The sequence below is a fragment of the Danio rerio genome, chromosome 17 (genome assembly GCF_049306965.1).
Source record: "Danio rerio strain Tuebingen ecotype United States chromosome 17, GRCz12tu, whole genome shotgun sequence".
In the NCBI taxonomy this organism is placed as follows: domain Eukaryota; kingdom Metazoa; phylum Chordata; class Actinopteri; order Cypriniformes; family Danionidae; genus Danio; species Danio rerio.
Window position 1 is genome coordinate 43,572,817 of NC_133192.1, and position 14,684 is coordinate 43,587,500.

Here is a 14,684-nt window from a genome sequence, read left to right on the forward strand (position 1 = left end):
GATTGTTTTTAATTAAATTTGTCTTACACTTAATATTTTCTGTAGTATATTTATTAATTCTGGTACTTTTACCATAAACCAACATCTTAACCATTTGGTAGAGGCTGCTATTATAGAAATTATGGAATGTGTCGAGAAAAAAATGCATTGATTGTGTTAAATTAGCAACATTAGGAGAAATGCAATCAAAAAAAATCTATTGCTGTTGTCTTGGTGTGACAGTTAAAGGGTTTTTTGTAATACAATTTTGTTCTTTAATACAGAAGTCAGATATATGAACCGTACCTTTAATTTGACCTGTTCAAAGAAAACACTTTCTGAATGTATCAAACAAAACTCTTGCACAGAAGACTGCATGAGCATTTACAGCTAATAAACTAATGTCAATATTATCCTGCCTGCTTTTTGAGCACTGACAGGCAAGGTCTTATGATTGGTTACTTTTCACCTGCTCAACAGAAAGGGCTTTAGAAATGAAGTGCTGTTCAGCCATGGCGGGAAGAATACGCGGTTATCAGTTAATAGACACAGTAGAGAAAACTTGCACATCAGACACGCTCGTGTCTGGATGGATCTACAGCTTTAACAGCCAAGAAGAGAGGAAAAGTTACCTTACAAACATGCCAGTGGGTCAAATGTCCAAAGTGAGAAAGAGAGAGGCAGAGATGAAGTTTTACAACATTTCTCCATAATAGTGAAATAGCGGCTTGTGTGCTGTGCCGCCTCACCGCGCCTCCGTCCTCCGCCATAGTATTGCGACATCGCGCATAGGAGATAAATGACGTCATCACGTGATAACCGGTTATGATCTATTACTGAACTGATATCGATCATTTTGACACCCCTAGTACCGAGTAACGAATCAGCACATAAAAAATCTATCGGAGTAAAAGTATTAAACTCATGGAAAATATGTACTTAAGTAAAAGTGGAAGTAGGAGAAAAAAAACAATACTCCAGTAAAGTACAGATACTGCCTTTTAGTACTTAAGTACAGTAGTGAAGTAGTTCTACTTCGTTACTATACATCTCTGCTGAACATGCTTCAGATACATCTGCCTTGTGACCCCAGATACCTTTCTTCAATATATGCTGATGTACCAGCTATGTTTCAAAGACTAATGTCTATGGTTCTTGGCGACATTCCAAATTGTAACAACTATCTGGATGACGTTGTTATTTATTCTTCTAGTTGGACTGACCACATTTCAACCTTGCGTAAGGTGTTTTGTCACTTGTCTTGCGTCTCTTTAACTTTAAATCTTGCCAAGTGCGACTTCACTAAATCTTCAGTTATATACCTGGGCAGGCAGGTTGGAAGTAGTAAAGTATGTCTAGTGAAAGATATGCAGAAAGAATAGAGACAATTTCTCAGAATGACCGGGTACTAAAGGTGTTTCTGTAAGAACTTCTCACTGTTTAAGTAAGAGGTGGATGCCAGCGAGACTGGAGTTGGAACTGTACTGCTTTAGGATGGTTTTAGACAACTTGATTCATATGTACTCTTTATGTTGCATTTCCTTGATGGATTAATCTTTATTATCTTTTTGAAAGAAAGGGTTTGTAACATACTTAGGACTTTAAGAAACAGTTTTGGCCTTATTTTAAACTTGACCTGTTTGGAGAGATATGTGGAAACTGTGTAGGAATACGTTGCTTCATTCTAGTTCACCCAATAGCCGATTGCGAGTGGTGTTGTGCAAAATAGAATGTGGTGCTGCTGGGTATGTTTCTAATATTTTCTGCTTTTATTTACACTGTTTTTGTGCATTTGTTATCATTTTCAGTTCATTTCAGCTGTGATCATTTTTTCCTTACTGTTATTGTCAATTGTATCGTGTTTAATGGGGTTTGTGCATTGCGCAATGTGCATTTCTGATGATTTAAACATTCATGATCATCCACGCGCTTACATTCACAATAAATATAATACAAAAGCAGCATTCGTAGGACCGTTCGAGAAACAGGGGGCCTCAGGCTACCGCCTATAATGCCTGTTAGAGTACAGCCCACTTGGTCCCACACACTCAGAGCTGGTTCCAACCTCCGTGTTTACCCTTCTCAAATAGTGTCATATCCACACCATATATCAATGGAAAGCTTCTTTATTCATTTATCAAATTATGTATCAATTTTAATTTCCAAAAATGTACACTTATGACTGGTTTTGTGGTCCATAGTCCTAAATAGTTTTTTTATATATTTGCAGTCATTTTTTTGATACTAGAGACAATATTTCTGGCATGAAAGAAGAGCTGGAATCAAAGCAGCATAATATGAAGGGCCAACGGAACACAGATATTCAGATTGCATTAAGTTATACTTATGATGAACAGCTAGAACATGACACATTAGGACTGACCTTACAGATTTTAACAGTTACCTGGAAACTGAAATTTTAAGCAGAGAGAACAAAACAAAACAATTAAACCTAAAACACAACAAGTCAGGGGCAGTTTGGTTCTTGAGATCTTGAAGTCCAACAGAGATTTGCTCCAACCCTAATCAAACAAACCGAAGAAGCTAATCAAGGTCTGAGTGTTACTAGAGAGCTACAGGCAGAACTTAGGGAATTGTAAAAAGATTGTATTAATTATTGCTCTAGACCTCACCCACCTCTTTAGCAGTGCTGGTTTCAAGAGCATAACACACACACACACACACACACACACACACAAACACACTCATTCTTACAAGTTGCAGAAAGACAATGAGGAAATATAGACTTAAAGAGATTATAAAAACATACAGTGACAAGCCTCTGGCAAGTTTTTGATCTGAAAAAAGTCAATCATTAATTCAGCTTTTGCATTGCATTTTCAATGAAGTTATGTTTAAGTGCACCAGTACTACTTAGAATCTGCATTACATAATCATGTAAGGTCCTACTGTATTTTACATTCACTTTATTTTAAGCATGCATTTTCTTTTATCAAGTATGAGTTTTTAAGCCCATACTGTCATACATCCCAGAAGCAGATTTTAGTGCTTCTTACATAGTTTTTCTATGATCTGATGGAATTTTTAAACATGGGTTCGTTGGGAACACATACTACAGCCTCCAGTTTTTTTTAAACCTCAAAAAAGAAACATACTTAAACATACATTTTATGTTCCTGTTCACACAAATGACATTAACAAGGACATGTTATCAATGAATAAGGGATTGTTTTGTGCAGTATTTTGCATGAAACCAAATAAATAACACAAAGGAAGGAAGATGTCTACGAACAAATCCAGTAAAAAATAAAAGAAATATAAAAATCAAAGTTAACCCACATGATCGCAAAAAAAAATTGAAAACATGTTTAGGGAAGGGTTTAGATCTGTCTTCTGATGGTGTACAAGAAGAATGTGTGTCCTAAATCTACAACAAAACATACTCTAACGCCAAGTTCAGACTGCAGGACTTTCAAAGTAGTTGTGTCACAGACGTTTTCACACTGCATGACTATCCGGGCTAGCGTTTTGTCGCTGCTTTGTTTACATGGCAAGATGGATCGGTGACAGGGGGTTCCAAACTGCATGATTTTACGATAGAAAGAATCGCCGACAACTTCATCCAAACTACGTCTCACAGCCAAAAACACGTAGTATATCTTTTGTTATTAACTACATCACGAGAAAGAAGCCTTTGATGGGGTAGAAAATTAACATATTTGCTCACCTGGGTTTGAAGGGAATTAGCGATTTCTTCTCAACTTTCATATTTTAACTTTCTGAATGAAACGTCAAACAGACACATGTGCTCCTGTCAAACCTCCACTAATTTTTCCCCCATTTCTTGGCTCCAAATAAACCAAAAATTAGTGCTTTTACCTTCTCCCTCAACCTCCTGCTGACCTGCAGGTACACACTCAAGTGAATGCTGCTCTCTTATTGGCTGTAGGCGATCGCCGATGTTATTTTCAGTCAAAATTCATTTCACGAGGCATGATTTGCAGACAGCTCCAGATATTTAGCATGCCAAATATCTCAGAGGTATCAGCGAATCATCGGCTATTCTCTCAGATCGCATCTTTGATAGTTCATACTGTGTGATTGTCACTCATGTGCACGAGCACCGATTTGCCTGTGTTTCCAGGCATTTGTTGGCAATTTCTCAAAACCTGTCAGCGAGTCAAAATCAGGGCTAAAATCATGCAGTCAGAACTCAGCATAAGTAACATATTTCAGATTTGCAAAAATGTAGACAGCACCCTCTAATGGATTTTTCATTTAAAAAGTACAAAAAAATATACATAGTGCAATGTTTTTTTTTTTTTTTTGGCAAAATGGTCACTTTCCAGGAGAATCCTGGGGAAGTCAGTGTTTACATATACATTTAGATTTAAACATTAAGCAGGTGCTTTTATCCAAAGTGACTTACACCCGTGAACACACACCTGTAGATGGATGTTGCTCAGGGGAATCACCGCAGCCATGGTAAGAGAGAGTTGGTTATTCCAACACTAGCTCACAGCAATTCGTAACTTTTAGGTTTAGTTTGGTACCATGCCTCTTTAAAAATAAATAAATAAATAAATAAATAAAATCTGTTGGCTTTTATTATAGGCTTTAGGTTACTATAGTATATAATGAGTTTTTTTTTTTTTTTTTAGTTATTATGAAAAAAAGTTTGTTAGTAGGCTATTTTAAAAATTGATCTTTTATAAGAACTGTTATTAATAACTGTAATTATACAAATGAAAAACAATTGGTTTGTTGGTTGTGTATGCTGTATGCTTTTTTAACGGCACATTTTCCCTAGCCTTACACACTACGCATGTCTGTTGTTAAGCTAAGGGCCATGGAGCTCTGATAACAAGCAGACAAAATCACGGTCATATATTATGACTTCAATTAAAAAATTATTTTAGAATCTATTCAGTTTGAATTTTGTAACTCTATGTGTTCTTTTGTTCAGGCTTAAATGCTTTGAATTAATTTGTAAGTAATTCTTTTCATTTCATAGATCAAAAAAAGTTCATGTCAAGCCCTGATAACTAACATTCCACATCATGAGCTCCGATGGAATTAATAAAATTTGGTCTTCCTATTCAAGTGGGACCATCCACAATCTATAAGTTCCATTGTTTATATGCGAGTCACGAGTTGGGTTTCAGCAGAATAGGCATCTGTCAGTAAAGCATAGGCCTGAGTAATTTGTGGTTCCTTCCAGCCTAACCTCATGAGGAAACATACCTATTTTACGTTTTGTCAGTTAAGTGGCTACTTACAAATTTGTACAAGTTCAGTTATACAAAATGTATGGTTTTAAAAAAGGAGGCACCCAACCCAATCTGCCCCTAAACCCATCCCTCTTTGGGGGAGGAGCAAATCGTACTAAATTGTAAGAATGACAACGTAAAAATAAGCTACTAAATAAAAAAGTTATGAATTGCATTGAGATTGTTTTGTTCATTCCACTGTAGCACCCCCTGATAAAGCAGGGACCAAGCTGAAGGAAAGTGAGTCAGTGAATGAGTGAGTAATGTGCACAGATGGTTTCAGCAATAGCATACAGTATATAATAGACTGAAAACCTAACCAAGTCTTTCTTGTGGATATGTCCTGTTTTACTAACTGAAACTGAATTTTTGGTTCCTTAAGTAATTTGCATAGGGCTGCTACTTCTCAGCACAGCACATACTAACCAGTCAGCTTGATCATTTTTGCTTTAATTCCATGTGTGCAGTGTTATTATTGTTGGTCATAATACGAGGCCACAGGCCAAGTGCTGCAGGTAATGCTCTAGGCAAAATCCTGTAACTCAGGTCCCTGCTTCCACCAGCTGCTCTGCTGACATGGTTTATTTAGGATTTTTGTGAACACAAACAAGCCAATAATAATACCACATTAAATATTAGCAGTCTTTCAACAGTGTTTGTACACAGAGGAGAAAAAGGTAACACTTTATTTTGATGGTCTATTTGAGTATTAGTAGACTGTCTGCTTAATATCTGTTGATACTGCTCCTTCAACAGACATTTAACTGATGATAAGAAACTTTGAAAGTACATGTCAACTTACACTAACCCTAACTCCAACCAAATAATCTACTGATAATTTAATGAGATTTTTCAACAAAATGACCATCAAAATTAAGTGTGACTAAGAAAAAGACTTGACTTTGATTAAAAAATTACTTAAAATTGAACTACCCACACAAACACAACCTAACCAAACAAAACTTCCTTCTCCTTTTCAGACATAAAATGTACTGAATGTTAGACAACCTGCTATTATAACTAGTATATGCAAATAGCTTATTAAACCTTTCATAAGTAGCCAAGAGTAGTTAGTAGTATTACGCTGTAAAAAGCTGACACATTTACATGTAATTTGTGGATGTGTGTAAACGTAACATTCTGTAGTGTATCTAGTTATTGCCCAGCAGACACACAACGTCATAAGATGTTAATATTAGGTTACATTTAAGTTGTAATGTTAGGTGACCAAACTTCAAAATTTAGTCAGCATCTAAGGACAACGTTATTTCAATGTCGAATAACGACGTCAAATGACGTTGATATTTGTTTGATTTAAGGATGTGTTAGAAAGTGACTAAAATCCAACGTTGAGCCAGCTTAAACATTTTAACATCGTAAACCAACATCATATTGAATTCAGATATTGACATTTATTTGTCAGGTATGGCAAACCAAAAGACGTCATAGTGTTAACGTCCAACGTCCATTAGACGTTGGTTTCAAGTTGGATGTTGGACATTGACGTCAGCCTGATGTTGGGTTCAACTTCAATCTGACATCATGTTGATGTCTTGTGCCTGCTGGGTGTTTAAGGTCCTCATTCAGTCCATCTTCAACAGCAGTCATCTTCTCATCAGTGACATGTATCTAAACAGTCTCTGGGTCAATGCCTGTTAAGATTTTGGACATCTTCTTGCACACTTTTAATGCTTCCACACAGCTGGCTTCAGTTATAAATCACCCATGTCTTGAGGTAGTTCATAATGATGCGATTTACCTTATACTGTATGTTTGATTTGATTGGACAGCAATCACAAAACTGATTTTTCTAAACACCACAAAAACAGTTAACCTATCATAATAATGTTGTATCAATAAATATTTCCCACCAGTCCTGTATAAACTAAAGCAAGCAGAGTTTATTTGTCTATATATTTATATCGTGGGATGGCGGATCGCAAAAACTGTTTGAAGTAGTATATACACAGACCTGTGTGCTTCGTCAGCTTTTCTAAATAATTGACAATATTTAGCTATGATGTCTGTCTGCATTATATATATATATATATATATATATATATATATATATATATATATATATATATATATATATATATATATATATATATATATTGTTGTACTTATTTATTGTTTATTGTTAATATTTGATAATTTTTGCCTGTACTGTAAGAAGGTATGTGTATTGTAAATTGTACATGCTGTATTTTCTGTTTTTAAATAATAATAATAAACTTGAAATAAATTCTTAATACTAACCTCAAGCTTCTGTAACTGTATTAAAAATAAGATAAAGGAAAGGAGTAAATCACGATAACTTTTGATTTTTAATAATGACACTGAAAAAATGTTATCTCCTTACAATTAAAAATCTTTTGTTGTCTTTCTTCAACTAAAAAAAATATATAATGTTCACAATCTAAGTGAAAAAAAAATCATATTACTCAAAATGTAAAAATATAGACTTATATGGTTCTTTGTTTATGTATGTTATTAGTAAATTTTGTGTTTTATTTACGCAAATTGTAAGTATATAACAGACCAAAATTTAACAAACTTGTGCAGTGCTTGTCACCATTTTGTGCTGCATGGACACATGGAAACAAACAACACAGCTAAATAAATGAGACTGGGAAAAATTTAATGAAAATAAAACTATTACATATCTTATTTTGTCTGCTTCGACTTTATTTTACAGGCATGTATTAGTGGGTTTTATGCACGTGACTTTTGTTGTTGCTATTATGGCCAACTGCTGATTCATGATTAATGAATGAAATTATCATTCAGCGATAAAGAAAGAGGATGTAATCAACATAATTATGAATGATACTGATTTTTTTTCTCCTTTTTTTTAATGTCATTTCTAATTTCAATAGATGCCATGTTGCAGTTAGGTCCACTATGAATATGGTTGTTAGCACGTGGGATGCTAAATTTGATTCTCTCTGACAGCAAAGCAATTGAATGCCAGAAGCTATAAATCATGACTTTATAAGTGAGAAGAAAGAAATTACAACAGCATGTGAAAGCAGAATCATTCATTTAGACAGTGATTAGCCGAAACCCACTGACAGTTTTGATTTCTCATTTTAAGATATTAATTATATATGAACATGCAGATGTAAAAGATTAATATAGCATTATTTAAGTAGTTATAATTGCACTGTGTTCCAGCTGCTTCGAATGTTATCACTGAATTAAATGTGCATTATCAGTGGTTATCAGCTGATAGACATGGGCAAGAAGGGGTCTTCTGCACCTACTGGTAGGCTCAGAAGGCTGTTATCATCAATCCACATGGTTAATCAGCTATACTAATAGAGAAGACTCCAGATCCAGATAAGTTTTTACATTACTGTGATGGTTTGGTTTAGGGATTTGGGTAGGGGTAGACGTTATTAAAATACAATAAATGGGGATTTTAATAAATAATATAAATAATTATTGCGGTTAATCAGCTATACCAATGAAGAAGACTCCAGATCCAGATCTGTTTTTACATTACTGTGATGGTTGGGTTTAGGGTTGGGGTAGGGGTGGACGTTAATAAAACACAATTAATGGGAAATTAAAAAAAAATAATAATAATACAAATAATTCTTGTCCAGCCAAAGATGTATGTGATATACAGCTGATTAACCATGAGAATGGACTATAACAGCCTTCTGAGCCTGATCCAGTGAAAATATTCAAATTGGCTATGTGTTCAATATGGCAGAATCAAGAAAAAAAGTAAAAAAAATAAAAAAATGTCCGGTGACTTTGTCGCACTTCTGCTTGTTCAAGAAGGTGTAGCAACCAAAAAACAAAAAAACAATAAAACAAAAAAACTAAAGATGAGCAAAGGTATTACATGTTTGGAACAACATGACATTAGCAATTAATTACGTATTTTTCATTTTGGCGTGATATTTACGTTAATTTATTTACCAGACATTTTTATCCAAAGTCAGTTACATAAAAGGGAAAAAAGCACTTTAAGTAACGAGAGAGTAGCAATATATAGATGTTATGGCAGGTTGGTTTTAGTTGTTTTTTAACACACACGCAAATATCTATATACAGGCGCACAGAGAAAAGAGTCTCTCATACATCTCAACAAACTCATCAAGCACGTCAATGAGAAGCAGACTGGGAAATGCATGTTTTTGACATGTCTTGTGTACAGAATGATGACATAAAATCAATAGTAGGGCAGCATTATATTGGACAAATCTGACATTGCATTTTTATTATTTATTTTTTTTGTGATATAAATATATTAAAGAGCCCTTATTATACATTAAATGGGTCATGTTTGGATTTTAAGGGTCTCCAACAACAGGCTGATAGGTCAAAAACACTTCTATGGTGTCTTAGCATGGAGTTAATCTGCGCTGATTGGACCAATGAAAGCCTGTTGCGATTGGTCAACAGCATTCAGCTCGAGATGTCTCTAGTCCAGCGTGGCTTATTAACAATATTTAAGTAGTCAAAGTGCAAAGTGTGTTTGTGAGCATACCTGCCAACACTCCTGCTTTTTTTATTCCGAGAGTCTCCTTAATTCAGACCCATCTCCAGCCACCCACCCATTTTGTTATAATCCTGGAAAACTCCCGTAAAGCTTGGCGATAATGCTGAGGTATTTTTTCAAAAATAAACCTCAACCATTGACTCTTCATAGTTTAATCTTTGGGTAGAGAAAATAAAATAATGTTAACTTTCCCTCACACTTCCAGGTAAGCACAGTGTGACTTGATTCAACCGATGTCTGCGACAGTGTGTGTCTAGCCTCTTTTTCTTTGCTCCTGTGCAAGTGAGTGGGGCCGCAAGTTTAAATTTTCATGGGTTAACTGGGTGGGGCATAAGTTCCTCTTTGGATGGTGAACTACAATGCTATAAGTGAATTTATTCCACGTATGGGGATTTCGTTCAGAAAGCCAATTGTCTGTAAGAGTATGTAAACGGGCCAATGAAATGCCAAATTAATTGTCAGCGTCAGCTTGCACACCTGATGCTTGTTGCAATCAATTTAGCATAGAAGCACAGGGAAAGCAAGAAGACACTAATCTTTTTGCTTCAGAGACTTCTACAGCCTTCTGAGAGAGTTGATGATGGTTCCTCCTGCTGATATCCAGTGATTTCGAGCAAACGATAGCGGTCTCCTGGTCCAAAGTGTGTACACACAACGGCAGACAGTCGAGCTGGGCATCTCCCTTGCCTGGAGTTCTTTTGGTCCATTCCTCCAGAGCGGTGCGTATAAAGTTGCAAATTTCACTAATAGAGCAGTCGTACAGCACGTCCTTTTCAGGATGGCGCTCCGACCGTGCATTTCTGGATGTGGTGGTTTCCTGTCCCCGGATGATGGGCATGAGCACTGTGTTGCATGTCTGGGGGTCCAGCATGTTAATGGGGTGCTCGCGGGCATTACATGGCATCATTGCGATGCCATATCTGTTGCGCAGTTAAGATAACGGCTAGCCCTTGCAAAAGGGCGAACCACCCCAGCTGTCACCTGCACTGCAGTGGGCACTCGGCAGGAGATTATCCGTCGCCTCTGGGCCCGCGGACCTCCCGCTCCTCCAAGCACTCCATCCAAGCTTCGAGCAGAGGAAGTGATCCATCTAACCAGATGGTAGCCCTTTCGTTTGATGACACTGGGGACAAGATGTCCACTGCTGCATCGGAGGGTGGGCTTTCATTGTCCGACGAGGATCCAGACCCGCTCGCCCCCTTAGGGCAGGTGACCACTGTCAAAAAGGATCCTGAAGCAGACATGTTAGCCATGCTTTCCTGGGCTGCTTTGGCCGTGGGGTTGGCTAGATGGGTGCTACGTAGAGGACAAGAGGGCCAAGCCTTCAAAGCCTCTCATCCCCCGGAGGTGCACAGTAGGCTCACGCAGTCTTGGGGGGCACATTTTTCTGCCCGTGCTGCGTGTCCCTCTGCCCCCACCACTCTTGACTGTGGAGCAGCCAGAGGGTATGGAGCGATTCCTCAAGTCGAGAGCACCATTGCGAACACTCGTTGTCCGCGTGGCGCCTCTTCTTGGTGGGGTCTGCCTCGTCTCCCGTCCAAAGCCAGTAGGTTATCTGCCTTTCTCTGAGCCAGAGCTTACAAGGCTGGCCCAGCTGCACGAGGGTGGGTCCGACCCAAGCTTGCTTCGCGAGCTCTGCACCACAACCGACTATGCTTTTTGGACCAATAAGTCCACTGCGTATGCGTTGGGGAGGACGATGTCCACATTAGTGGTCTAGGAGCGCCACCTCTGGCTAAACTTGGCTGATATGCGCAAAGTCATCAAAGTCCGCTTTCTTGACTTCCCATATCCCAAGCTGGCCTGTTCGGCGACACTGTCGGTGAATTCACCCAGGAATTCAAGGCGGTGAGAGAGCAGTCTGATGCGATGGGTGATGTCACCTATCGGCGGGACCGTAAGCCCGCTCCGCCCGCCGAGCCATCCATAACTGCTGCTCCTCACCGAAGGAGCCCCCTGTCTGACAGTGTCTTGCGAGAGGAGACTGCTGTCCTTCCGGTTGAAGAATACAATAAAGCTGGTCCCTCCAGCTGAGATGGAGAGTGGGATTTACAGCCCGTACTTCATCGTATCCAAAAAGGGCAGTGGGTCACGGCCAAATTCTAGATCTGCATGCTTTGAACCGCTGTCTGCACAAGCTACTTTTCAGAATGCTCACGCAGAAGCGCATCCTCCTGTGCGTTCGTCCTCAGGATTGGTCTGCAGCGATAGTCCTGAAGGACATGTACTTCCATGTCCTGTGGCGTCAAAACCTTCTCCACCAATCAGATCGGCACCTTTGTTCACGTGCACGAACTGCTGAAGTTACTGTAAACAGCACTTGGAGGCGCTCAACCATAAAACTGTCAATGCGAGCGCACATTGAAGAAGATGCCCAGAGGTGATATGAACGTGGAGCTGCTTATTGCTGTGGTAAACAAAAATAATTTCTTCATCGCTAGAGCTGGAGCTGCTGCTTGAACCATCCATGCTTGTTCGAGCCACCAGTAAATTTAACAACATGCGTGTGACTGTGAACTTCCGCTCCTCCACTTCTTCTGTGTTATAACCGGGTGTCAGAAGCTTATAGTTGTGCAGCGCCATCTAAAGTCAAAAGAGTGATTTAGCATACTCTTCTGCTTGACGCCAGTGAATAGCACTTAGGTTTGAACACTGAAAAACATTAAATGCTGACGATAAACGCAAACAAAAAACGTCCCAGTGTGTAGGAGCCTTTAGCTGGATATTTCACTTCATTTAGAGTTGTGTCACACACTACATGGAATATCATTCTCAAAAACCCATAAAAGAGGCTCTTTTATCGATTAATACAATTCGAAAAGTATACAATCATTTAAATTGATTCGGATTGATTCTTTAGGAAAGTTAATCAACCATTACATATCAGAAATCTACAGAGCAAAGATTTAATAAGAAATTTTTATGTGTTTTTTTTGGGGGGGGGGATTCTACTAATATTCAGTTACATATATTGCATAATTAAAGGTGAAATCACAGTACATAATCTTCAATGTATAAATGAGAAAATATAATTTAGTAAAATAAATCATTATTTTGCTCTAAGGATCAACTCTATTGGACACCTTCACAATCATGCTTGAAATGTCGAGATGAGCTTTTTCAGTTGCAGCTCTGAGACTTCGATCTTCCAGTCTTCATAAGAACTTCTCCAACATTTGAGTCTTTTCAGAGGTCACTGAAAACACACTTATTTTCTTCAGCTTTTACGCATGTGTTGTGTCATGTGTTTATGTAGTTTGGTTCATTGTATGTTTGCATCTATTAAGTGTTTATGTACAGCACTTTGGTACCCATTGTATTTGGTTGAAAGTACTCTAAAAATTAACTGAGTTGAGTTAATTATGAAAATGAAACAATCTTTCAGGCAGCTATTGTCATTGTTTGTATTAATCGCAGTGCACCTTCCAAGCTTTATGCAGGTATGTCTCTCATGTGTATTCAAGGAGATTCCTGTTTTTTTTTTTTTTTTAATCTGACCACAGTTTACATGTCACATGATTCTCAAATGGCCTTTCTCGAAGCAATTAACCAACCAAACTCACTGAAAAAGGTATTGTAGGTCCATTATCTGTCAACAAAACAAACAATCAATCAACAAGTCCAATAACCATTCATTCAATCAATCTGTCATCCAACCAGTCTGTCTGTCTGTCTTGTCTGTCAGTCAAGCAAGCTAGCAATCAACCAACCAACCAAACTCAATCAATCAATTAATCAAACCATCAATCATTCAATTAATTAAACGGTTAACCAACCAACCAACCATCCATCCATCCACGTGGACTTTCCATCGGTATATGTCTTATGTCTTTGTGTTTTGTTTTTGCTGATTTTCAGTGACACATTTCTGAAAACAGTTCTTAGAGAGAGAAAAGAAAGAATGCCTATACTGTTTATTGTCCTTGTTTTGAAAAAATACACTCTTTTTGTTGTTATTGTGAGTGTACACAAAAGTAGACACCCAACAAATTCAATTGAAGTATTGCTCTTATCTGTATGATCAAAAACAGAAAGTGTAATTTCCCTCTTCGACCCCTGAGGGTTGAGTTTCAAATGGTACAATGTCTTGTGCTTGAATGTTTAAAGGTTATATTAAAGGACACTTATTTTACCCCTTTTCAGAGCATACGCCTTTTGTGTCTCCAGAATGTGTCTGTAAAGATTCAGCTCAAAACATCCATCAGATACCTCATTATATTTGTTATGTTAATCTACAAAATAACCCCGATTTAACTTTAACAAACGGAACCGAATCGTCTTTTTTTAAAAATTCTTCTAACATGCAACTGTGGTGATATTAAAGATGGTAAAAAAACAAAACTTTGTAAAATTGTAAAACTCATTCTTGATCACATGATAATGATGTCTGTGAATGATAATGATAATATAAAGTGTTTGTATCACCCAAATATTATAAATATTGTTATTATTATTATTATTATTATTAGTTTACCACTATGATTATATTTACTACTACTACCACTACTACTATTCCACTACCACTACTACTACTACTACTACTACTACTAATAATAATAATAATAATAATAAATAATTATAATTATAATAGTTATTACTATTATTATTTTTATTATTATTATTATTATTATTAATTTTGTTGTTGTTGTCATAATAATAATAATAATAATAATAATAATAATAATGATAATGATAATGATAATAATAATAATAATAATAATAATAATAATAATAATGATACATAATCCTTACAGAGTTCTGGTAAAGACTCTGGTAGGGAAGTCGTCTGTATTTCAATAACCCTTTTTTACAATGTAGACTGGATTAAAGCAGCTTTACACAGAACAAAACAATAAAATGGCATAATTCTTCTCTGATTTCGGTAGCATGTACCTGCCAGTGGGCAGCTCTCACCGACCGGGTATGTAGCACTTGTACATTGTACCCTGCTAAAGACC

The 14,684-nt window shown here is 37.1% G+C and overlaps 1 protein-coding gene across 7 annotated transcripts in view; it reads right to left on the reverse strand.

The window, feature by feature from the left end:
- LOC797812 (leucine-rich repeat and fibronectin type-III domain-containing protein 2) overlaps positions 1-14,684 on the reverse strand; it is a 299,809-nt gene that overhangs the window by 52,102 nt on the left and 233,023 nt on the right. The window lies entirely within an intron of this gene.